This window comes from Heterodontus francisci, chromosome 44 (assembly GCF_036365525.1).
Source record: "Heterodontus francisci isolate sHetFra1 chromosome 44, sHetFra1.hap1, whole genome shotgun sequence".
Lineage (NCBI taxonomy): Eukaryota > Metazoa > Chordata > Chondrichthyes > Heterodontiformes > Heterodontidae > Heterodontus > Heterodontus francisci.
Window position 1 is genome coordinate 18092768 of NC_090414.1, and position 27794 is coordinate 18120561.

At 41.7% G+C, this 27794-nt stretch overlaps 1 protein-coding gene across 1 annotated transcript in view; it reads right to left on the reverse strand.

The window, feature by feature from the left end:
- Positions 1–27794, reverse strand: part of LOC137355989 (neurexin-2-like) — a 1490911-nt gene that overhangs the window by 1040361 nt on the left and 422756 nt on the right. The window lies entirely within an intron of this gene.

Sequence of the window (27794 nt, forward strand, 5' to 3'; positions counted from 1 at the left end):
AGGGACGGTGCTGTGGGACATTACAGATTATACACAGGAACAGGGACGGAGCTGCGTTACATTACAGATTATATACAGGATCAGGGACGGAGCTGTGTTACATTACAGATTATACACAGGAACAGGGACGGAGCTGTGTTAAATTACAGATTATATACAGGATCAGGGACAGTACTGTGTTACGTTACAGATTATATACAGGATCAGGGACAGTTCTGTGTTACATTACAGATTATACACAGGAACAGAGACGGAGCTGTGTTAAATTACAGATTATACACAGGAACAGGGACAGAGCTGCGTTACATTACAGATTATATACAGGATCAGGGACGGAGCTGTGTTACATTACAGATTATACACAGGAACAGGGACGGAGCTGTGTTAAATTACAGATTATATACAGTATCAGGGACGGTTCTGTTTTGCATTACAGATTATATACAGGATCAGGGACGGTGCTGTGTTACATTACAGATTATATACAGGATCAGGGACGGTGCTGTGTTACATTACAGATTATATACAGGATCAGGGACGGAGCTGTGTTACATTATAGATTATACACAGGATCAGGGACGGAGCTGTGTTAAATGACAGATTATATACAGGATCAGGAACGGTTCTGTGTTACATTACAGATTATATACAGTATCAGGGACGGTGCTGTGTTACATTACAGATTATATAAAGGATCAGAGACGGTGCTGTGTGACATTACAGATTATATACAGGATCAGGCACGGAGCTGTGTTGCATTACAGATTATATACAGGATCAGGGACGGTGCTTTGTTACATTACAGATTATATACAGGATCAGGGACGGTGCTGTGTAACATTACAGATTATATACAGGATCAGGGATGGTGCTGTGTTACATTACAGATTATATACAGGATCAGGGATGGTGCTGTGTTACATTACAGATTATATACTGGATCAGGGACGGTGCTGTGTGACATTACAGATTATATACAGGATCAGGGACGGTGCTGTGTTACATTACGGATTATATACAGGATCAGGGACGATGCTGTGTTACATTACAGATTATATACAGGATCAGGGACGGTGCTGTGTTACATTATAGATTATATACAGAATCAGGGACGGAGCTGTGTTACATTACAGATTATATACAGGATCAGGGACGGTGCTGTGTTACATTACTGATTATATACAGGATCAGGGACGGAGCTGTGTTAAATTACAGATTATACACAGGAACAGGGACGGAGCTGCGTTACATTACAGATTATATACAGGATCAGCGACGGAGCTGTGTTACATTACAGATTCTCCACAGGAACAGGGACGGAGCTGTGTTAAATTACAGATTATATACAGGATCAGGGACAGTACTGTGTTACGTTACAGATTATATACAGGATCAGGGACAGTTCTGTGTTACATTACAGATTATACACAGGAACAGAGACGGAGCTGTGTTAAATTACAGATTATACACAGGAACAGGGACGGAGCTGCGTTACATTACAGATTATATACAGGATCAGGGACGGAGCTGTGTTACATTAAAGATTATACACAGGAACAGGGACGGTGCTGTGTTACATGACAGATTATATACAGGATCAGGGACGGTGCTGTGTTACATTACAGATTATATACAGGATCAGGGACGGAGCTGTGTTACATTATAGATTATACACAGGATCAGGGACGGAGCTGTGTTAAATGACAGATTATATACAGGATCAGGGACGGTTCTGTGTTACATTACAGATTATATACAGCATCAGGGACGGTGCTGTGTTACATTACAGATTATATAAAGGATCAGGGACGGTGCTGTGTGACATTACAGATTATATACAGGATCAGGCACGGAGCTGTGTTGCATTACAGATTATATACAGGATCAGGGACGGTGCTTTGTTACATTACAGATTATATACAGGATCAGGGACGGTGCTGTGTTACATTACAGATTATATACAGGATCAGGGACAGAGCTGTGTTACATTACAGATTATATACAGGATCAGGGACAGAGCTGTGTTACATTACAGATTATATACAGGATCAGGGACGGTGCTGTGTTACATTACAGATTATATACAGGAACAGGGTCGGAGCTGTGTTACATTACAGATTATGTGCAGGATCAGGGATGGTGCTGTGTTACATTACAGATTATATACAGGATCAGGGACGGTGCTGTGTGACATTACAGATTATATACGGGATCAGGGATGGTGCTGTATTACATTACAGATTATATACAGGAACAGGGACGGAGCTGTGTTACATTACAGATTATATATAGGATCAGGGACGGTGCTGTGTTACATTACAGATTATATAGAGGAAGAGGGATGGTGCTGTGTTACATTGCAGATTATATACAGGAACAGGGATGATGCTGTGTTACATTACAGATTATATACAGGAAGAGGGATGGTGCTGTGTGATATTACAGATTATATACAGGATCAGGGACGGTGCTGTGTTACATTACAGATTATATACAGGATCAGGGATGGTGCTGTGTTAAATTACAGATTATATACAGGATCAGGGATGGTGCTGTGTTACATTACAGATTATATACAGGATCAGGGACGGTGCTGTGTTAGATTGCAGATTATATACAGGAAAAGGGACGGAGCTGTGTTACATTACAGATTATATACTGGATCAGGGACGGTGCTGTGTGACATTACAGATTATATACAGGATCAGGGATGGTGCTGTGTTAAATTACAGATTATATACTGGATCAGGGACGGTGCTGTGTTAAATTACAGATTATATACAGGATCAGGGACGGAGCTGTGTTACATTCCGGATTATATACAGGATCAGGGACGGTGCTGTGGGACATTACAGATTATACACAGGAACAGGGACGGAGCTGCGTTACATTACAGATTATATACAGGATCAGGGACGGAGCTGTGTTACATTACAGATTATACACAGGAACAGGGACGGAGCTGTGTTAAATTACAGATTATATACAGGATCAGGGACAGTACTGTGTTACGTTACAGATTATATACAGGATCAGGGACAGTTCTGTGTTACATTACAGATTATACACAGGAACAGAGACGGAGCTGTGTTAAATTACAGATTATACACAGGAACAGGGACAGAGCTGCGTTACATTACAGATTATATACAGGATCAGGGACGGAGCTGTGTTACATTATAGATTATACACAGGATCAGGGACGGAGCTGTGTTAAATGACAGATTATATACAGGATCAGGGACGGTTCTGTGTTACATTACAGATTATATACAGCATCAGGGACGGTGCTGTGTTACATTACAGATTATATAAAGGATCAGGGACGGTGCTGTGTGACATTACAGATTATATACAGGATCAGGCACGGAGCTGTGTTGCATTACAGATTATATACAGGATCAGGGACGGTGCTTTGTTACATTACAGATTATATACAGGATCAGGGACGGTGCTGTGTTACATTACAGATTATATACAGGATCAGGGACAGAGCTGTGTTACATTACAGATTATATACAGGATCAGGGACAGAGCTGTGTTACATTACAGATTATATACAGGATCAGGGACGGTGCTGTGTTACATTACAGATTATATACAGGAACAGGGTCGGAGCTGTGTTACATTACAGATTATGTGCAGGATCAGGGATGGTGCTGTGTTACATTACAGATTATATACAGGATCAGGGACGGTGCTGTGTGACATTACAGATTATATACGGGATCAGGGATGGTGCTGTATTACATTACAGATTATATACAGGAACAGGGACGGAGCTGTGTTACATTACAGATTATATATAGGATCAGGGACGGTGCTGTGTTACATTACAGATTATATAGAGGAAGAGGGATGGTGCTGTGTTACATTGCAGATTATATACAGGAACAGGGATGATGCTGTGTTACATTACAGATTATATACAGGAAGAGGGATGGTGCTGTGTGATATTACAGATTATATACAGGATCAGGGACGGTGCTGTGTTACATTACAGATTATATACAGGATCAGGGATGGTGCTGTGTTAAATTACAGATTATATACAGGATCAGGGATGGTGCTGTGTTACATTACAGATTATATACAGGATCAGGGACGGTGCTGTGTTAGATTGCAGATTATATACAGGAAAAGGGACGGAGCTGTGTTACATTACAGATTATATACTGGATCAGGGACGGTGCTGTGTGACATTACAGATTATATACAGGATCAGGGATGGTGCTGTGTTAAATTACAGATTATATACTGGATCAGGGACGGTGCTGTGTTAAATTACAGATTATATACAGGATCAGGGACGGAGCTGTGTTACATTCCGGATTATATACAGGATCAGGGACGGTGCTGTGGGACATTACAGATTATACACAGGAACAGGGACGGAGCTGCGTTACATTACAGATTATATACAGGATCAGGGACGGAGCTGTGTTACATTACAGATTATACACAGGAACAGGGACGGAGCTGTGTTAAATTACAGATTATATACAGGATCAGGGACAGTACTGTGTTACGTTACAGATTATATACAGGATCAGGGACAGTTCTGTGTTACATTACAGATTATACACAGGAACAGAGACGGAGCTGTGTTAAATTACAGATTATACACAGGAACAGGGACAGAGCTGCGTTACATTACAGATTATATACAGGATCAGGGACGGAGCTGTGTTACATTACAGATTATACACAGGAACAGGGACGGAGCTGTGTTAAATTACAGATTATATACAGTATCAGGGACGGTTCTGTTTTGCATTACAGATTATATACAGGATCAGGGACGGTGCTGTGTTACATTACAGATTATATACAGGATCAGGGACGGTGCTGTGTTACATTACAGATTATATACAGGATCAGGGACGGAGCTGTGTTACATTATAGATTATACACAGGATCAGGGACGGAGCTGTGTTAAATGACAGATTATATACAGGATCAGGAACGGTTCTGTGTTACATTACAGATTATATACAGTATCAGGGACGGTGCTGTGTTACATTACAGATTATATAAAGGATCAGAGACGGTGCTGTGTGACATTACAGATTATATACAGGATCAGGCACGGAGCTGTGTTGCATTACAGATTATATACAGGATCAGGGACGGTGCTTTGTTACATTACAGATTATATACAGGATCAGGGACGGTGCTGTGTAACATTACAGATTATATACAGGATCAGGGATGGTGCTGTGTTACATTACAGATTATATACAGGATCAGGGATGGTGCTGTGTTACATTACAGATTATATACTGGATCAGGGACGGTGCTGTGTGACATTACAGATTATATACAGGATCAGGGACGGTGCTGTGTTACATTACGGATTATATACAGGATCAGGGACGATGCTGTGTTACATTACAGATTATATACAGGATCAGGGACGGTGCTGTGTTACATTATAGATTATATACAGAATCAGGGACGGAGCTGTGTTACATTACAGATTATATACAGGATCAGGGACGGTGCTGTGTTACATTACTGATTATATACAGGATCAGGGACGGAGCTGTGTTAAATTACAGATTATACACAGGAACAGGGACGGAGCTGCGTTACATTACAGATTATATACAGGATCAGCGACGGAGCTGTGTTACATTACAGATTCTCCACAGGAACAGGGACGGAGCTGTGTTAAATTACAGATTATATACAGGATCAGGGACAGTACTGTGTTACGTTACAGATTATATACAGGATCAGGGACAGTTCTGTGTTACATTACAGATTATACACAGGAACAGAGACGGAGCTGTGTTAAATTACAGATTATACACAGGAACAGGGACGGAGCTGCGTTACATTACAGATTATATACAGGATCAGGGACGGAGCTGTGTTACATTAAAGATTATACACAGGAACAGGGACGGTGCTGTGTTACATGACAGATTATATACAGGATCAGGGACGGTGCTGTGTTACATTACAGATTATATACAGGATCAGGGACGGAGCTGTGTTACATTATAGATTATACACAGGATCAGGGACGGAGCTGTGTTAAATGACAGATTATATACAGGATCAGGGACGGTTCTGTGTTACATTACAGATTATATACAGCATCAGGGACGGTGCTGTGTTACATTACAGATTATATAAAGGATCAGGGACGGTGCTGTGTGACATTACAGATTATATACAGGATCAGGCACGGAGCTGTGTTGCATTACAGATTATATACAGGATCAGGGACGGTGCTTTGTTACATTACAGATTATATACAGGATCAGGGACGGTGCTGTGTAACATTACAGATTATATACAGGATCAGGGATGGTGCTGTGTTACATTACAGATTATATACAGGATCAGAGATGGTGCTGTGTTACATTACAGATTATATACTGGATCAGGGACGGTGCTGTGTGACATTACAGATTATATACAGGATCAGGGACGGTGCTGTGTTACATTACAGATTATACACAGGATCAGGGACGATGCTGTGTTACATTACAGATTGTATACAGGATCAGGGACGGTGCTGTGTTACATTATAGATTATATACAGAATCAGGGACGGAGCTGTGTTACATTACAGATTATATACAGGATCAGGGACGGTGCTGTGTTACATTACAGATTATATACAGGATCAGGGACGGAGCTGTGTTACATTGCAGATTATATACAGGAAAAGGGACGGAGCTGTGTTAAATTACAGATTATATACAGGATCAGGGACGGAGCTGTGTTAAATTACAGATTATATACAGGATCAGGGACGGTGCTGTGTTACATTACAGATTATATACAGGATCAGGGACAGAGCTGTGTTACATTACAGATTATATACAGGATCAGGGACAGAGCTGTGTTACATTACAGATTATATACAGGATCAGGGACGGTGCTGTGTTACATTACAGATTATATACAGGAACAGGGTCGGAGCTGTGTTACATTACAGATTATGTGCAGGATCAGGGATGGTGCTGTGTTACATTACAGATTATATACAGGATCAGGGACGGTGCTGTGTGACATTACAGATTATATACGGGATCAGGGATGGTGCTGTATTACATTACAGATTATATACAGGAACAGGGACGGAGCTGTGTTACATTACAGATTATATATAGGATCAGGGACGGTGCTGTGTTACATTACAGATTATATAGAGGAAGAGGGATGGTGCTGTGTTACATTGCAGATTATATACAGGAACAGGGATGATGCTGTGTTACATTACAGATTATATACAGGAAGAGGGATGGTGCTGTGTGATATTACAGATTATATACAGGATCAGGGACGGTGCTGTGTTACATTACAGATTATATACAGGATCAGGGATGGTGCTGTGTTAAATTACAGATTATATACAGGATCAGGGATGGTGCTGTGTTACATTACAGATTATATACAGGATCAGGGACGGTGCTGTGTTAGATTGCAGATTATATACAGGAAAAGGGACGGAGCTGTGTTACATTACAGATTATATACTGGATCAGGGACGGTGCTGTGTGACATTACAGATTATATACAGGATCAGGGATGGTGCTGTGTTAAATTACAGATTATATACTGGATCAGGGACGGTGCTGTGTTAAATTACAGATTATATACAGGATCAGGGACGGAGCTGTGTTACATTCCGGATTATATACAGGATCAGGGACGGTGCTGTGGGACATTACAGATTATACACAGGAACAGGGACGGAGCTGCGTTACATTACAGATTATATACAGGATCAGGGACGGAGCTGTGTTACATTACAGATTATACACAGGAACAGGGACGGAGCTGTGTTAAATTACAGATTATATACAGGATCAGGGACAGTACTGTGTTACGTTACAGATTATATACAGGATCAGGGACAGTTCTGTGTTACATTACAGATTATACACAGGAACAGAGACGGAGCTGTGTTAAATTACAGATTATACACAGGAACAGGGACAGAGCTGCGTTACATTACAGATTATATACAGGATCAGGGACGGAGCTGTGTTACATTACAGATTATACACAGGAACAGGGACGGAGCTGTGTTAAATTACAGATTATATACAGTATCAGGGACGGTTCTGTTTTGCATTACAGATTATATACAGGATCAGGGACGGTGCTGTGTTACATTACAGATTATATACAGGATCAGGGACGGTGCTGTGTTACATTACAGATTATATACAGGATCAGGGACGGAGCTGTGTTACATTATAGATTATACACAGGATCAGGGACGGAGCTGTGTTAAATGACAGATTATATACAGGATCAGGAACGGTTCTGTGTTACATTACAGATTATATACAGTATCAGGGACGGTGCTGTGTTACATTACAGATTATATAAAGGATCAGAGACGGTGCTGTGTGACATTACAGATTATATACAGGATCAGGCACGGAGCTGTGTTGCATTACAGATTATATACAGGATCAGGGACGGTGCTTTGTTACATTACAGATTATATACAGGATCAGGGACGGTGCTGTGTAACATTACAGATTATATACAGGATCAGGGATGGTGCTGTGTTACATTACAGATTATATACAGGATCAGGGATGGTGCTGTGTTACATTACAGATTATATACTGGATCAGGGACGGTGCTGTGTGACATTACAGATTATATACAGGATCAGGGACGGTGCTGTGTTACATTACGGATTATATACAGGATCAGGGACGATGCTGTGTTACATTACAGATTATATACAGGATCAGGGACGGTGCTGTGTTACATTATAGATTATATACAGAATCAGGGACGGAGCTGTGTTACATTACAGATTATATACAGGATCAGGGACGGTGCTGTGTTACATTACAGATTATATACAGGATCAGGGACGGTGCTGTGTTACATTGCAGATTATATACAGGAAAAGGGACGGAGCTGTGTTAAATTACAGATTATAAACAGGATCAGGGACGGAGCTATGTTAAATTACAGATTATATACAGGATCAGGGACGGTGCTGTGTTACATTACCGATTATATACAGGATCAGGGACAGAGCTGTGTTACATTACAGATTATATACAGGATCAGGGACGGAGCTGTGTTACATTACAGATTATATACAGGATCAGGGACGGTGCTGTGTTACATTACAGATTATATACAGGAACAGGGTCGGAGCTGTGTTACATTACAGATTATGTGCAGGATCTGGGATGGTGCTGTGTCACATTACAGATTATATACATGAAGAGGGATGGTGCTGTGTTACATTACAGATTATATACTGGATCAGGGACGGTGCTGTGTGACATTACAGATTATATACGGGATCAGGGATGGTACTGTATTACATTACAGATTATATACAGGAACAGGGACGGAGCTGTGTTACATTACAGATTATATAGAGGAAGAGGGATGGTGCTGTGTTACATTGCAGATTATATACAGGAACAGGGATGATGCTGTGTTACATTACAGATTATATACAGGAAGAGGGATGGTGCTGTGTGATATTACAGATTATATACAGGATCAGGGACGGTGCTGTGTTACATTACAGATTATATACAGGATCAGGGATGGTGCTGTGTTAAATTACAGATTATATACAGGATCAGGGATGGTGCTGTGTTACATTACAGATTATACACAGGATCAGGGACGGTGCTGTGTTAGATTGCAGATTATATACAGGAAAAGGGACGGAGCTGTGTTACATTACAGATTATATACTGGATCAGGGACGGTGCTGTGTGACATTACAGATTATATACAGGATCAGGGATGGTGCTGTGTTAAATTACAGATTATATACTGGATCAGGGACGGTGCTGTGTTAAATTACAGATTATATACAGGATCAGGGATAGAGCTGTGTTACATTCCAGATTATATACAGGATCAGGGACGGTGCTGTGTGACATTACAGATTATATACAGGATCAGGGATGGTGCTGTGTTACATTACAGATTATATACAGGAACAGGGACGGTGCTGTGTTACATTACAGATTATATACAGGATCAGGGACGGAGCTGTGTTACATTACAGATTATATACAGGATCAGGGACGGTGCTGTGTTACATTACAGATTATATACAGGATCAGAGACGGAGCTGTGTGACATTACAGATTATATACAGGATCAGGGTCGGAGCTGTGTTAAATTACAGATTATAAACAGGATCAGGGATGGTGCTGTGTTACATTACAGATTATATACTGGATCAGGGACGGTGCTGTGTGACATTACAGATTATATACAGGATCAGGGACGGTGCTGTGTTCATTACAGATTATATACAGGATCAGGGACGGTGCTGTGTTACATTACAGATTATATACAGGATCAGGGACGGTGCTGTGTAACATTACAGATTATATACAGGAAAACGGACGGTGCTGTGTTACATTACAGATTATATACAGGATCAGGGATGGTGCTGTGTTAAATTACAGATTATATACAGGAACAGGGACGGTGCTGTGTGACATTACAGATTATATACAGGATCAGGGATGGTGCTGTGATAAATTACAGATTATATACAGGATCAGGGACGGAGCTGTGTTACACTACAGATTATATACAGGATCAGGGACGGTGCTGTGTTACATTGCAGATTATATACAGGAAAAGGGACGGAGCTGTGTTAAATTACAGATTATATACAGGATCAGGGACGGAGCTGTGTTAAATTACAGATTATATACAGGATCAGGGACGGTGCTGTGTTTCATTACAGATTATATACAGGATCAGGGACAGAGCTGTGTTACATTACAGATTATATACAGGATCAGGGACGGAGCTGTGTTACATTACAGATTATATACAGGATCAGGGACGGTGCTGTGTTAAATTACAGATTATATACAGGAACAGGTTCGGAGCTGTGTTACATTACAGATTATATACAGGAACAGGGTCGGAGCTGTGTTACATTACAGATTATGTGCAGGATCAGGGACGGTGCTGTGTCACATTACAGATTATAAACAGGAAGAGGGATGGTGCTGTGTTACATTACAGATTATATACTGGATCATGGACGGTGCTGTGTGACATTACAGATTATATACGGGATCAGGGATGGTGCTGTATTACATTACAGATTATATACAGGAACAGGGACGGAACAGTGTTACATAACAGATTATATACAGGATCAGGGACGGTGCTGTGTTACATTACAGATTATATAGAGAAAGAGGGATGGTGCTGTCTTACATTGCAGATTATATACAGGATCAGGGATGATGCTGTGTTACATTACAGATTATATACAGGAAGAGGGATGGTGCTGTGTGATATTACAGATTATATACAGGATCAGGGACGGTGCTGTGTTACATTACAGATTATATACAGGATCAGGGATGGTGCTGTGTTAAATTACAGATTATATACAGGGTCAGGGATGGTGCTGTGTTACAATACAAATTATATACAGGATCAGGGACGGTGCTGTGTTAGATTGCAGATTATATACAGGAAAAGGGACGGAGCTATGTTACATTACAGATTATATACTGGATCAGGGACGGTGCTGTGTGACATTACAGATTAGAGACAGGATCAGGGATGGTGCTGTGTTAAATTACAGATTATATACTGGATCAGGGACAGTGCTGTGTTAAATTACAGATTATATACAGGAACAGAGACGGAGCTGTGTTAAATTACAGATTATACACAGGAACAGGGACGGAGCTGCGTTACATTACAGATTATATACAGGATCAGCGACGGAGCTGTGTTACATTACAGATTATACACAGGAACAGGGACGGAGCTGTGTTAAATTACAGATTATATACAGGATCAGGGACAGTACTGTGTTACGTTACAGATTATATACAGGATCAGGGACAGTTCTGTGTTACATTACAGATTATACACAGGAACAGAGACGGAGCTGTGTTAAATTACAGATTATACACAGGAACAGGGACGGAGCTGCGTTACATTACAGATTATATACAGGATCAGGGACGGAGCTGTGTTACATTACAGATTATACACAGGAACAGGGACGGTGCTGTGTTACATTACAGATTATATACAGGATCAGGGACGGTGCTGTGTTACATTACAGATTATATACAGGATCAGGGACGGAGCTGTGTTACATTATAGATTATACACAGGATCAGGGACGGAGCTGTGTTAAATGACAGATTATATACAGGATCAGGGACGGTTCTGTGTTACATTACAGATTATATACAGTATCAGGGACGGTGCTGTGTTACATTACAGATTATATAAAGGATCAGGGACGGTGCTGTGTGACATTACAGATTATATACAGGATCAGGCACGGAGCTGTGTTGCATTACAGATTATATACAGGATCAGGGACGGTGCTTTGTTACATTACAGATTATATACAGGATCAGGGACGGTGCTGTGTAACATTACAGATTATATACAGGATCAGGGATGGTGCTGTGTTACATTACAGATTATATACAGGATCAGGGATGGTGCTGTGTTACATTACAGATTATATACTGGATCAGGGACGGTGCTGTGTGACATTACAGATTATATACAGGATCAGGGACGGTGCTGTGTTACATTACAGATTATATACAGGATCAGGGACGATGCTGTGTTACATTACAGATTATATACAGGATCAGTGACGGTGCTGTGTTACATTATAGATTATATACAGAATCAGGGACGGAGCTGTGTTACATTACAGATTATATACAGGATCAGGGACGGTGCTGTGTTACATTACAGATTATATACAGGATCAGGGACGGTGCTGTGTTACATTGCAGATTATATACAGGAAAAGGGACGGAGCTGTGTTAAATTACAGATTATATACAGGATCAGGGACGGAGCTGTGTTAAATTACAGATTATATACAGGATCAGGGACGGTGCTGTGTTACATTACAGATTATATACAGGATCAGGGACAGAGCTGTGTTACATTACAGATTATATACAGGATCAGGGACGGAGCTGTGTTACATTACAGATTATATACAGGATCAGGGACGGTGCTGTGTTACATTACAGATTATATACAGGAACAGGGTCGGAGCTGTGTTACATTACAGATTATGTACAGGATCAGGGATGGTGCTGTGTCACATTACAGATTATATACAGGAAGAGGGATGGTGCTGTGTTACATTACAGATTATATACTGGATCAGGGATGGTGCTGTGTGACATTACAGATTATATACGGGATCAGGGATGGTGCTGTATTACATTACAGATTATATACAGGAACAGGGACGGAGCTGTGTTACATTACAGATTATATACAGGATCAGGGACGGTGCTGTGTTACATTACAGATTATATAGAGGAAGGGGGATGGTGCTGTGTTACATTGCAGATTATATACAGGATCAGGGATGATGCTGTGTTTCATTACAGATTATATACAGGAAGAGGGATGGTGCTGTGTGATATTACAGATTATATACAGGATCAGGGACGGTGCTGTGTTACATTACAGATTATATACAGGATCAGGGATGGTGCTGTGTTAAATTACAGATTATATACAGGATCAGGGACGGTGCTGTGTTAGATTGCAGATTATATACAGGAAAAGGGACGGAGCTGTGTTACATTCCAGATTATATACTGGATCAGGGACGGTGCTGTGTGACATTACAGATTATATACAGGATCAGGGATGGTGCTGTGTTAAATTACAGATTATATACTGGATCAGGGACGGAGCTGTGTTACATTCCAGATTATATACAGGATCAGGGACGGTGCTGTGTGACATTACAGATTATACACAGGAACAGGGACGGAGCTGTGTTACATTACAGATTATACATAGGAACAGGGACGGAGCTGTGTTAAATTACAGATTATATACAGGATCAGGGACAGTACTGTGTTACGTTACAGATTATATACAGGATCAGGGACAGTTCTGTGTTACATTACAGATTATATACAGGAACAGAGACGGAGCTGTGTTAAATTACAGATTATACACAGGAACAGGGACGGAGCTGCGTTACATTACAGATTATATACAGGATCAGGGACGGAGCTGTGTTACATTACAGATTATACACAGGAACAGGGACGGAGCTGTGTTAAATTACAGATTATATACAGGATCAGGGACGGTTCTGTTTTGCATTACAGATTATATACAGGATCAGGGACGGTGCTGTGTTACATTACAGATTATATACAGGATCAGGGACGGTGCTGTGTTACATTACAGATTATATACAGGATCAGGGACGGAGCTGTGTTACATTATAGATTATACACAGGATCAGGGACGGAGCTGTGTTAAATGACAGATTATATACAGGATCAGGGACGGTTCTGTGTTACATTACAGATTATATACAGTATCAGGGACGGTGCTGTGTTACATTACAGATTATATAAAGGATCAGGGACGGTGCTGTGTGACATTACAGATTATATACAGGATCAGGCACGGAGCTGTGTTGCATTACAGATTATATACAGGATCAGGGACGGTGCTTTGTTACATTACAGATTATATACAGGATCAGGGACGGTGCTGTGTAACATTACAGATTATATACAGGATCAGGGATGGTGCTGTGTTACATTACAGATTATATACAGGATCAGGGATGGTGCTGTGTTACATTACAGATTATATACTGGATCAGGGACGGTGCTGTGTGACATTACAGATTATATACAGGATCAGGGACGGTGCTGTGTTACATTACAGATTGTATACAGGATCAGGGACGATGCTGTGTTACATTACAGATTATATACAGGATCAGGGACGGTGCTGTGTTACATTATAGATTATATACAGAATCAGGGACGGAGCTGTGTTACATTACAGATTATATACAGGATCAGGGACGGTGCTGTGTTACATTACAGATTATATACAGGATCAGGGACGGTGCTGTGTTACATTGCAGATTATATACAGGAAAAGGGACGGTGCTGTGTGACATTACAGATTATATACAGGATCAGGGATGGTGCTGTGTTAAATTACAGATTATATACTGGATCAGGGACGGTGCTGTGTTAAATTACAGATTATATACAGGATCAGGGACGGAGCTGTGTTACATTCCAGATTATATACAGGATCAGGCACGGAGCTGTGTTGCATTACAGATTATATACAGGATCAGGGACGGTGCTTTGTTACATTACAGATTATATACAGGATCAGGGACGGTGCTGTGTAACATTACAGATTATATACAGGGTCAGGGATGGTGCTGTGTTACATTACAGATTATATACAGGATCAGGGATGGTGCTGTGTTACATTACAGATTATATACTGGATCAGGGACGGTGCTGTGTGACATTACAGATTATATACAGGATCAGGGACGGTGCTGTGTTACATTACAGATTATATACAGGATCAGGGACGATGCTGTGTTACATTACAGATTATATACAGGATCAGGGACGGTGCTGTGTTACATTATAGATTATATACAGAATCAGGGACGGAGCTGTGTTACATTACAGATTATATACAGGATCAGGGACGGTGCTGTGTTACATTACAGATTATATACAGGATCAGGGACGGTGCTGTGTTACATTGCAGATTATATACAGGAAAAGGGACGGTGCTGTGTGACATTACAGATTATATACAGGATCAGGGATGGTGCTGTGTTAAATTACAGATTATATACTGGATCAGGGACGGTGCTGTGTTAAATTACAGATTATATACAGGATCAGGGACGGAGCTGTGTTACATTCCAGATTATATACAGGATCAGGGACGGTGCTTTGTGACATTACAGATTATACACAGGAACAGGGACGGAGCTGCGTTACATTACAGATTATATACAGGATCAGGGACGGAGCTGTGTTACATTACAGATTATACACTGGAACAGGGACGGAGCTGTGTTAAATTACAGATTATATACAGGATCAGGGACAGTACTGTGTTACGTTACAGATTATATACAGGATCAGGGACAGTTCTGTGTTACATTACAGATTATACACAGGAACAGAGACGGAGCTGTGTTAAATTACAGATTATATACAGGAACAGGGACGGAGCTGCGTTACATTACAGATTATATACAGGATCAGGGACGGTGCTGTGTTACATTACAGATTATATACAGGATAAGGGACGGAGCTGTGTTACATTATAGATTATACACAGGATCAGGGACGGAGCTGTGTTAAATGACAGATTATATACAGGATCAGGGACGGTTCTGTGTTACATTACAGATTATATACAGTATCAGGGACGGTGCTGTGTTACATTACAGATTATATAAAGGATCAGGGACGGTGCTGTGTGACATTACAGATTATATACAGGATCAGGCACGGAGCTGTGTTGCATTACAGATTATATACAGGATCAGGGACGGTGCTTTGTTACATTACAGATTATATACAGGATCAGGGACGGTGCTGTGTAACATTACAGATTATATACAGGATCAGGGATGGTGCTGTGTTACATTACAGATTATATACAGGATCAGGGATGGTGCTGTGTTACATTACAGATTATATACTGGATCAGGGACGGTGCTGTGTGACATTACAGATTATATACAGGATCAGGGACGGTGCTGTGTTACATTACAGATTATATACAGGATCAGGGACGATGCTGTGTTACATTACAGATTATATACAGGATCAGGGACGGTGCTGTGTTACATTATAGATTATATACAGAATCAGGTACGGAGCTGTGTTACATTACAGATTATATACAGGATCAGGGACGGTGCTGTGTTACATTACAGATTATATACAGGATCAGGGACGGTGCTGTGTTACATTGCAGATTATATACAGGAAAAGGGACGGAGCTGTGTTAAATTACAGATTATATACAGGATCAGGGACGGAGCTGTGTTAAATTACAGATTATATACAGGATCAGGGACGGTGCTGTGTTACATTACAGATTATATACAGGATCAGGGACAGAGCTGTGTTACATTACAGATTATATACAGGGTCAGGGATGGTGCTGTGTTACATTACAGATTATATACAGGATCAGGGATGGTGCTGTGTTACATTACAGATTATATACTGGATCAGGGACGGTGCTGTGTGACATTACAGATTATATACAGGATCAGGGACGGTGCTGTGTTACATTACAGATTATATACAGGATCAGGGACGATGCTGTGTTACATTACAGATTATATACAGGATCAGGGACGGTGCTGTGTTACATTATAGATTATATACAGAATCAGGGACGGAGCTGTGTTACATTACAGATTATATACAGGATCAGGGACGGTGCTGTGTTACATTGCAGATTATATACAGGAAAAGGGACGGTGCTGTGTGACATTACAGATTATATACAGGATCAGGGATGGTGCTGTGTTAAATTACAGATTATATACTGGATCAGGGACGGTGCTGTGTTAAATTACAGATTATATACAGGATCAGGGACGGAGCTTTGTTACATTCCAGATTATATACAGGATCAGGGACGGTGCTTTGTGACATTACAGATTATACACAGGAACAGGGACGGAGCTGCGTTACATTACAGATTATATACAGGATCAGGGACGGAGCTGTGTTACATTACAGATTATACACAGGAACAGGGACGGAGCTGTGTTAAATTACAGATTATATACAGGATCAGGGACAGTACTGTGTTACGTTACAGATTATATACAGGATCAGGGACAGTTCTGTGTTACATTACAGATTATACACAGGAACAGAGACGGAGCTGTGTTAAATTACAGATTATACACAGGAACAGGGACGGAGCTGCGTTACATTACAGATTATATACAGGATCAGGGACGGTGCTGTGTTACATTACAGATTATATACAGGATAAGGGACGGAGCTGTGTTACATTATAGATTATACACAGGATCAGGGACGGAGCTTTGTTAAATGACAGATTATATACAGGATCAGGGACGGTTCTGTGTTACATTACAGATTATATACAGTATCAGGGACGGTGCTGTGTTACATTACAGATTATATAAAGGATCAGGGACGGTGCTGTGTGACATTACAGATTATATACAGGATCAGGCACGGAGCTGTGTTGCATTACAGATTATATACAGGATCAGGGACGGTGCTTTGTTACATTACAGATTATATACAGGATCAGGGACGGTGCTGTGTAAAATTACAGATTATATACAGGATCAGGGATGGTGCTGTGTTACATTACAGATTATATACAGGATCAGGGATGGTGCTGTGTTACATTACAGATTATATACTGGATCAGGGACGGTGCTGTGCGACATTACAGATTATATACAGGATCAGGGACGGTGCTGTGTTACATTACAGATTATATACAGGATCAGGGACGATGCTGTGTTACATTACAGATTATATACAGGATCAGGGACGGTGCTGTGTTACATTATAGATTATATACAGAATCAGGTACGGAGCTGTGTTACATTACAGATTATATACAGGATCAGGGACGGTGCTGTGTTACATTACAGATTATATACAGGATCAGGGACGGTGCTGTGTTACATTGCAGATTATATACAGGAAAAGGGACGGAGCTGTGTTAAATTACAGATTATATACAGGATCAGGGACGGAGCTGTGTTAAATTACAGATTATATACAGGATCAGGGACGGTGCTGTGTTACATTACAGATTATATACAGGATCAGGGACAGAGCTGTGTTACATTACAGATTATATACAGGATCAGGGACGGAGCTGTGTTACATTACAGATTATATACAGGATCAGGGACGGTGCTGTGTTACATTACAGATTATATACAGGAACAGGGTCGGAGCTGTGTTACATTACAGATTATGTGCAGGATCAGGGATGCTGCTGTGTCACATTACAGATTATATACAGGAAGAGGGATGGTGCTGTGTTACATTACAGATTATATACTGGATCAGGGACGGTGCTGTGTGACATTACAGATTATATACGGGATCAGGGATGGTGCTGTATTACATTACAGATTATATACAGGAACAGGGACGGAGCTGTGTTACATTACAGATTATATACAGGATCAGGGACGGTGCTGTGTTACATTACAGATTATATAGAGGAAGAGGGATGGTGCTGTGTTACATTGCAGATTATATACAGGAACAGGGATGATGCTGTGTTACATTACAGATTATATACAGGAAGAGGGATGGTGTTGTGTGATATTACAGATTATATACAGGATCAGGGACGGTGCTGTGTTACATTACAGATTATATACAGGATCAGGGATGGTGCTGTGTTAAATTACAGATTATATACAGGATCAGGGATGGTGCTGTGTTACATTACAGATTATATACAGGATCAGGGACGGTGCTGTGTCAGATTGCAGATTATATACAGGAAAAGGGACGGAGCTGTGTTACATTACAGATTATATACTGGATCAGGGACGGTGCTGTGTGACATTACAGATTATATACAGGATCAGGGATGGTGCTGTGTTAAATTACAGATTATATACTGGATCAGGGACGGTGCTGTGTTAAATTACAGATTATATACAGGATCAGGGACGGTGCTGTGTTACATTCCAGATTATATACAGGATCAGGGACGGTGCTGTGAGACATAACAGATTATATACAGGATCAGGGACGGTGCTGTGTTACATTACAGATTATATACAGGAACAGGGACGGTGCTGTGTTACATTACAGATTATATACAGGATCAGGGATGGAGCTGTGTTACATTACAGATTATATATGGGATCAGGGACGGTGCTGTGTTACATTACAGATTATATACAGGATTAGGGACGGAGCTGTGTTACATTACAGATTATATACTGGATCAGGGACGGAGCTGTGTTAAATTACAGATTATAAACAGGATCAGGGATGGTGCTGTGTTACATTACAGATTATATACTGGATCAGGGACGGTGCTGTGTGACATTACAGATTATATACAGGATCAGGGACGGTGCTGTGTTACATTACAGATTATATACAGGATCAGGGACGATGCTGTGTGACATTACAGATTATATACAGGATCAGGGACGGTGCTGTGTTACATTACAGATTATATACAGGATCAGGGACGGAGCTGTGTGACATTACAGATTATATACAGGATCAGGGATGGTGCTGTGTTACATTACAGATTATATACAGGATCAGGGACGGTGCTGTGTTACATTGCAGATTATATACAGGAAAAGGGACGGAGCTGTGTTAAATTACAGATTATATACAGGATCAGGGACGGAGCTGTGTTAAATTACAGAGTATATACAGGATCAGGGACGGTGCTGTGTTACATTACAGATTATATACAGGATCAGGGACAGAGCTGTGTTACATTACAGATTATATACAGGATCAGGGATGGAGCTGTGTTACATTACAGATTATATACAGGATCAGGGACGGTGCTGTGTTACATTGCAGATTATATACAGGAAAAGGGACGGAGCTGTGTTAAATTACAGATTATATACAGGATCAGGGACGGAGCTGTGTTAAATTACAGAGTATATACAGGATCAGGGACGGTGCTGTGTTACATTACAGATTATATACAGGATCAGGGACAGAGCTGTGTTACATTACAGATTATATACAGGATCAGGGATGGAGCTGTGTTACATTACAGATTATATACAGGATCAGGGACGGTGCTGTGTTACATTACAGATTATATACAGGAACAGGGTCAGAGCTGTGTTACATTACAGATTATGTGCAGGATCAGGGACGGAGCTGTGTTACATTCCAGATTATATACAGGATCAGGGACGGTGCTGTGTGACATTACAGATTATATACAGGATCAGGGATGGTGCTGTGTTACATTACAGATTATATACAGGAACAGGGACGGTGCTGTGTTACATTACAGATAATATACAGGATCAGGGACGGTGCTGTGTTACATTACAGATTATATACAGGATCAGGGATGGAGCTGTGTTACATTACAGATTATATACAGGATCAGGGACGGTGCTGTGTTACATTACAGATAATATACAGGATCAGGGACGGTGCTGTGTTAAATTACAGATTATATACAGGAACAGGGACGGTGCTGTGTTACATTACAGATAATATACAGGATCAGGGATGGTGCTGTGTTACATTACAGATTATATACAGGAACAGGGACGGTGCTGTGTTACATTACAGATAATATACAGGATCAGGGACGGTGCTGTGTTACATTACAGATTATATACAGGAACAGGGACGGTGCTGTGTTACATTACAGATAATATACAGGATCAGGGACGGTGCTGTGTTACATTACAGATTATATACAGGATCAGGGATGGAGCTGTGTTACATTACAGATTATATACAGGATCAGGGACGGTGCTGTGTTACATTACAGATTATATACAGGATCAGGGACGGTGCTGTGTTAAATTACAGATTATATACAGGAACAGGGACGGTGCTGTGTTACATTACAGATTATATACAGGATCAGGGATGGAGCTGTGTTACATTACAGATAATATACAGGATCAGGGACGGTGCTGTGTTAAATTACAGATTATATACAGGAACAGGGACGGTGCTGTGTTACATTACAGATTATATACAGGATCAGGGATGGAGCTGTGTTACATTACAGATTATATACAGGATCAGGGACGGTGCTGTGTTACATTACAGATTATATACAGGATCAGGGACGGAGCTGTGTTACATTACAGATTATATACAGGATCAGGGACGGAGCTGTGTTAAATTACAGATTATAAACAGGATCAGGGATGGTGCTGTGTTACATTACAGATTATATACTGGATCAGGGACGGTGCTGTGTGACATTACAGATTATATACAGGATCAGGGACGGTGCTGTGTTACATTACAGATTATATACAGGATCAGGGACGATGCTGTGTTACATTACAGATTATATACAGGATCAGGGACGGTGCTGTGTTACATTATAGATAATATACAGAATCAGGGACGGAGCTGTGTTACATTACAGATTATATACAGGATCAGGGACGGTGCTGTGTTACATTACAGATTATATACAGGATCAGGGACGGTGCTGTGTTACATTGCAGATTATATACAGGAAAAGGGACGGAGCTGTGTTAAATTACAGATTATATACAGGATCAGGGACGGAGCTGTGTTAAATTACAGATTATATACAGGATCAGGGACGGAGCTGTGTTACATTACAGATTATATACAGGAACAGGGACGGTGCTGTTTTACATTACAGATTATATACAGGATCAGGGATGGAGCTGTGTTACATTACAGATTATATACAGGATCAGGGACGGTGCTATGGCGTTGGAAGGATGAATGAGAACGGGCAGAGACTGCTTGAGTTGTGTACCTATCATAACCTCTGCATCACCAACTCGTTCTTTCACACTAAACCCTGTCACCAGGTTTCATGGAGGCACCCAAGATCACGTCGTTGGCACCAGCTGGACCTCATTGTCACAAGGCGAGCCGCCTTAAACAGTGTTCAAATCACACGCAGCTTCCACAGTGCGGACTGCGACACCGACCACTCCCTGGTGTGCAGCAAGGTTAGACTCAGACCAAAGAAGTTGCATCATTCCAAGCAGAAGGGCCACCCGCGCATCAACACGAGCAGAATTTATCACCCACAGCTGTTACAAAAATTTCTAAATTCACTTGTAACAGCCCTTCAAAACAATCCCACAGGGGATGCTGAGACCAAGTGGGCCCACATCAGAGACGCCATCTATGAGTCAGCTTTGACCACCTACGGCAAAAGTGCGAAGAGAAATGCAGACTGGTTTCAATCTCATAATGAAGAGCTGGAACCTGTCATAGCCGCTAAGCGCATTGCACTTTTGAACTACAAGAAAGCCCCCAGCGATTTAACATCCGCAGCACTTAAAGCAGCCAGAAGTACTGCACAAAGAACAGCTAGGCGTTGCGCAAACGACTACTGGCAACACCTATGCAGTCATATTCAGCTGGCCTCAGACACTGGAAACATCAGAGGAATGTATGATGGCATGAAGAGAGCTCTTGGGCCAACCATCAAGAAGATCACCCCCCTCAAATCCAAATCGGGGGACATAATCACTGACCAACGCAAACAGATGGACCGCTGGGTTGAGCACTACCTAGAACTGTACTCCAGGGAGAATGCTGTCACTGAGACTGCCCTCAATGCAGCCCAGCCTCTACCAGTCATGGATGAGCTGGACATACAGCCAACCAAATCGGAACTCAGTGATGCCATTGATTCCCTAGCCAGCGGAAAAGCCCCTGGGAAGGACAGCATTACCCCTGAAATAATCAAGAGTGCCAAGCCTGCTATACTCTCAGCACTACATGAACTGCTATGCCTGTGCTGGGACGAGGGAGCAGTACCCCAGGACATGCGCGATGCCAACATCATCACCCTCTATAAAAACAAAGGTGACCGCGGTGACTGCAACAACTACCGTGGAATCTCCCTGCTCAGCATAGTGGGGAAAGTCTTTGCTCGAGTCGCTCTGAACAGGCTCCAGAAGCTGGCCGAGCGCGTCTACCCTGAGGCACAGTGTGGCTTTCGTGCAGAGAGATCGACTATTGACATGCTGTTCTCCCTTCGTCAGATACAGGAGAAATGCCGTGAACAACAGATGCCCCTCTACATTGCTTTCATTGATCTCACCAAAGCCTTTGACCTCGTCAGCAGACGTGGTCTCTTCAGACTACTAGAAAAGATCGGATGTCCACCAAAGCTACTAAGTATCATCACCTCATTCCATGACAATATGAAAGGCACAATTCAACATGGTGGCTCCTCATCAGAGCCCTTTCCTATCCTGAGTGGTGTGAAACAGGGCTGTGTTCTCGCACCCACACTTTTTGGGATTTTCTTCTCCCTGCTGCTTTCACATGCGTTCAAATCCTCTGAAGAAGGAATTTTCCTCCACACAAGATCAGGGGGCAGGTTGTTCAACCTTGCCCGTCTAAGAGCGAAGTCCAAAGTACGGAAAGTCCTCATCAGAGAACTCCTCTTTGCTGACGATGCTGCTTTAACATCTCACACTGAAGAATGCCTGCAGAGTCTCATCGACAGGTTTGCGTCTGCCTGCAATGAATTTGGCCTAACCATCAGCCTCAAGAAAACGAACATCATGGGGCAGGATGTCAGAAATGCTCCATCCATCAATATTGGCGACCACGCTCTGGAAGTGGTTCAAGAGTTCACCTACCTAGGCTCAACTATCACCAGTAACCTGTCTCTAGATGCAGAAATCAACAAGCGCATGGGTAAGGCTTCCACTGCTATGTCCAGACTGGCCAAGAGAGTGTGGGAAAATGGCGCACTGACACGGAACACAAAAGTCCGAGTGTATCAGGCCTGTGTCCTCAGTACCTTGCTCTACGGCAGCGAGGCCTGGACAACGTATGCCAGCCAAGAGCGACGTCTCAATTCATTCCATCTTCGCTGCCTTCGGAGAATACTTGGCATCAGGTGGCAGGACTATATCTCCAACACAGAAGTCCTTGAAGCGGCCAACACCCCCAGCTTATACACACTACTGAGTCAGCGGCGCTTGAGATGGCTTGGCCATGTGAGCCGCATGGAAGATGGCAGGATCCCCAAAGACACATTGTACAGCGAGCTCGCCACTGGTATCAGACCCACCGGCCGTCCATGTCTCCGTTATAAAGACGTCTGCAAACGCGACATGAAATCGTGTGACATTGATCACAAGTCGTGGGAGTCAGTTGCCAGCATTCGCCAGAGCTGGCGGGCAGCCATAAAGACAGGGCTAAATTGTGGCGAGTCGAAGAGACTAAGTAGTTGGCAGGAAAAAAGACAGAGGCGCAAGGAGAGAGCCAACTGTGCAACAGCCCCAACAAACAAATTTCTCTGCAGCACCTGTGGAAGAGCCTGTCACTCCAGAATTGGCCTTTATAGCCACTCCAGGCGCTGCTTCACAAACCACTGACCACCTCCAGGCGCGTATCCATTGTCTCTCGAGATAAGGAGGCCCAAAAGAAAAAGAAAAAGAAAATATACAGGATCAGGGACAGAGCTGTGCTACATTATAGATTATATACAGGATCAGGGACGGAGCTGTGTTACATTACAGATTATATACAGGATCAGGGACGGTGCTGTGTTACATTACAGATTATATACAGGAACAGGGTCGGAGCTGTGTTACATTACAGATTATGTGCAGGATCAGGGACGGTGCTGTGTCACATTACAGATTATATACAGGAAGAGGGATGGTGCTGTGTTACATTACAGATTATATACAGGAACAGGGTCGGAGCTGTGTTACATTACAGATTATGTGCAGGATCAGGGACGGTGCTGTGTCACATTACAGATTATATACAGGAAGAGGGATGGTGCTGTGTTACATTACAGATTATATACTGGATCAGGGACGGTTCTGTGTGACATTACAGATTATATACGGGATCAGGGATGGTGCTGTATTACATTACAGATTATATACAGGAACAGGGACGCAGCTGTGTTACATTACAGATTATATACAGGAAGAGGGATGGTGCTGAGCGACATTATAGATTATATACAGGATCAGGGACGGTGCTGTGTTACATTACAGATTATATACAGGAAGTGGGATGGTGCTGTGTTAAATTACAGATTATATACAGGATCAGGGACGGAGCTGTGTTACATTCCAGATTATATACAGGATCAGGGACGGTGCTGTGTGACATTACAGATTATATACAGGAACAGGGATGGTGCTGTGTTACATTACAGATTATATACAGGATCAGGGACGGTGCTGTGTGACATTACAGATTATATACAGGATCAGGGATGGTGCTGTGTTACATTACAGATTATATACAGGATCAGGGACGGTGCTGTGTTACATTACAGATTATATACAGGAACAGGGACGGTGCTGTGTTACATTACAGATTATATACAGGATCAGGGATGGAGCTGTGTTACATTACAGATTATATACAGGATCAGGGACGGAGCTGTGTTAAATTACAGATTATAAACAGGATCAGGGATGGTGCTGTGTTACATTACAGATTATATACTGGATCAGGGACGGTGCTGTGTTACATTACAGATTATATACAGGATCAGGGACGGTGCTGTGTTACATTGCAGATTATATACAGGAAAAGGGACGGAGCTGTGTTAAATTACAGATTATATACAGGATCAGAGACGGAGCTGTGTTAAATTACAGATTATATACAGGATCAGGGACGGTGCTGTGTTACATTACAGATTATATACAGGATCAGGGACAGAGCTGTGTTACATTACAGATTATATACTGGATCAGGGACGGAGCTGTGTTACATTACAGATTATATACAGGATCAGGGACGGTGCTGTGTTACATTACAGATTATATACAGGAACAGGGTCGGAGCTGTGTTACATTACAGATTATGTGCAGGAACAGGGACGGAGCTGTGTTACATTCCACATTATATACAGGATCAGGGACGGTGCTGTGTGACATTACAGATTATATACAGGATCAGGGATGGTGCTGTGTTACATTACAGATTATATACAGGAACAGGGACGGTGCTGTGTTACATTACAGATTATATACAGGATCAGGGACAGTGCTGTGTTACATTACAGATTATATACAGGAAGAGGGATGGTGCTGAGCGACATTACAGATTATATACGGGATCAGGGATGGTGCTGTATTACATTACAGATTATATACAGGATCAGGGACGGTGCTGTGTTACACTACAGATTATATACAGGAAGAGGGATGGTGCTGTGTTACATTACAGATTATATACAGGATCAGGGACGGAGCTGTGTGACATTACAGATTATTTACAGGATCAGGGACGGTGCTGTGTTACATTACAGATTATATACAGGATCAGGGACGGAGCTGTGTTACATTGCATATTATATACAGGAACAGGGACGGTGCTGTGTTACATTACAGATTATATACAGGATCAGGGATGGTGCTGTGTTCCATTACAGATTATATCCAGGATCAGGGATGGTGCTGTGTTAAATTACAGATTATATACAGGATCAGGGATGGTGCTGTGTTACATTACAGATTATGTACAGGATGAGGGACGGTGCTGTGTTACATTGCAGATTATATACAGGAAAAGGGACGGAGCTGTGTTACATTACAGATTATATACTGGATCAGGGACGGTGCTGTGTCAAATTACAGATTATATACAGGATCAGGGACGGAGCTGTGTTACATTCCAGATTATATACAGGATCAGGGACGGTGCTGTGTGACATTACAGATTATATACAGGATCAGGGATGGTGCTGTGTTTCATTACAGATTATATACAGGAACAGGGACGGTGCTGTGTTACATTACAGATTATATACAGGATCAGGGACGGTGCTGTGTTACATTACAGATTATATACAGGAACAGGGACGGAGCTGTGTTACATTACAGATTATATACAGGATCAGGGACGGAGCTGTGTTAAATTACAGATTATGTGCAGGATCAGGGACGGTGCTGTGTCACATTACAGATTATATACAGGAAGAGGGATGGTGCTGTGTTACATTACAGATTATATACTGGATCAGGGACGGTTCTGTGTGACATTACAGATTATATACGGGATCAGGGATGGTGCTGTATTACATTACAGATTATATACAGGAACAGGGACGCAGCTGTGTTACATTACAGATTATATACAGGAAGAGGGATGGTGCTGAGCGACATTATAGATTATATACAGGATCAGGGATGGTGCTGTGTTAAATTACAGATTATATACAGGAAGTGGGATGGTGCTGTGTTAAATTACAGATTATATACAGGATCAGGGACG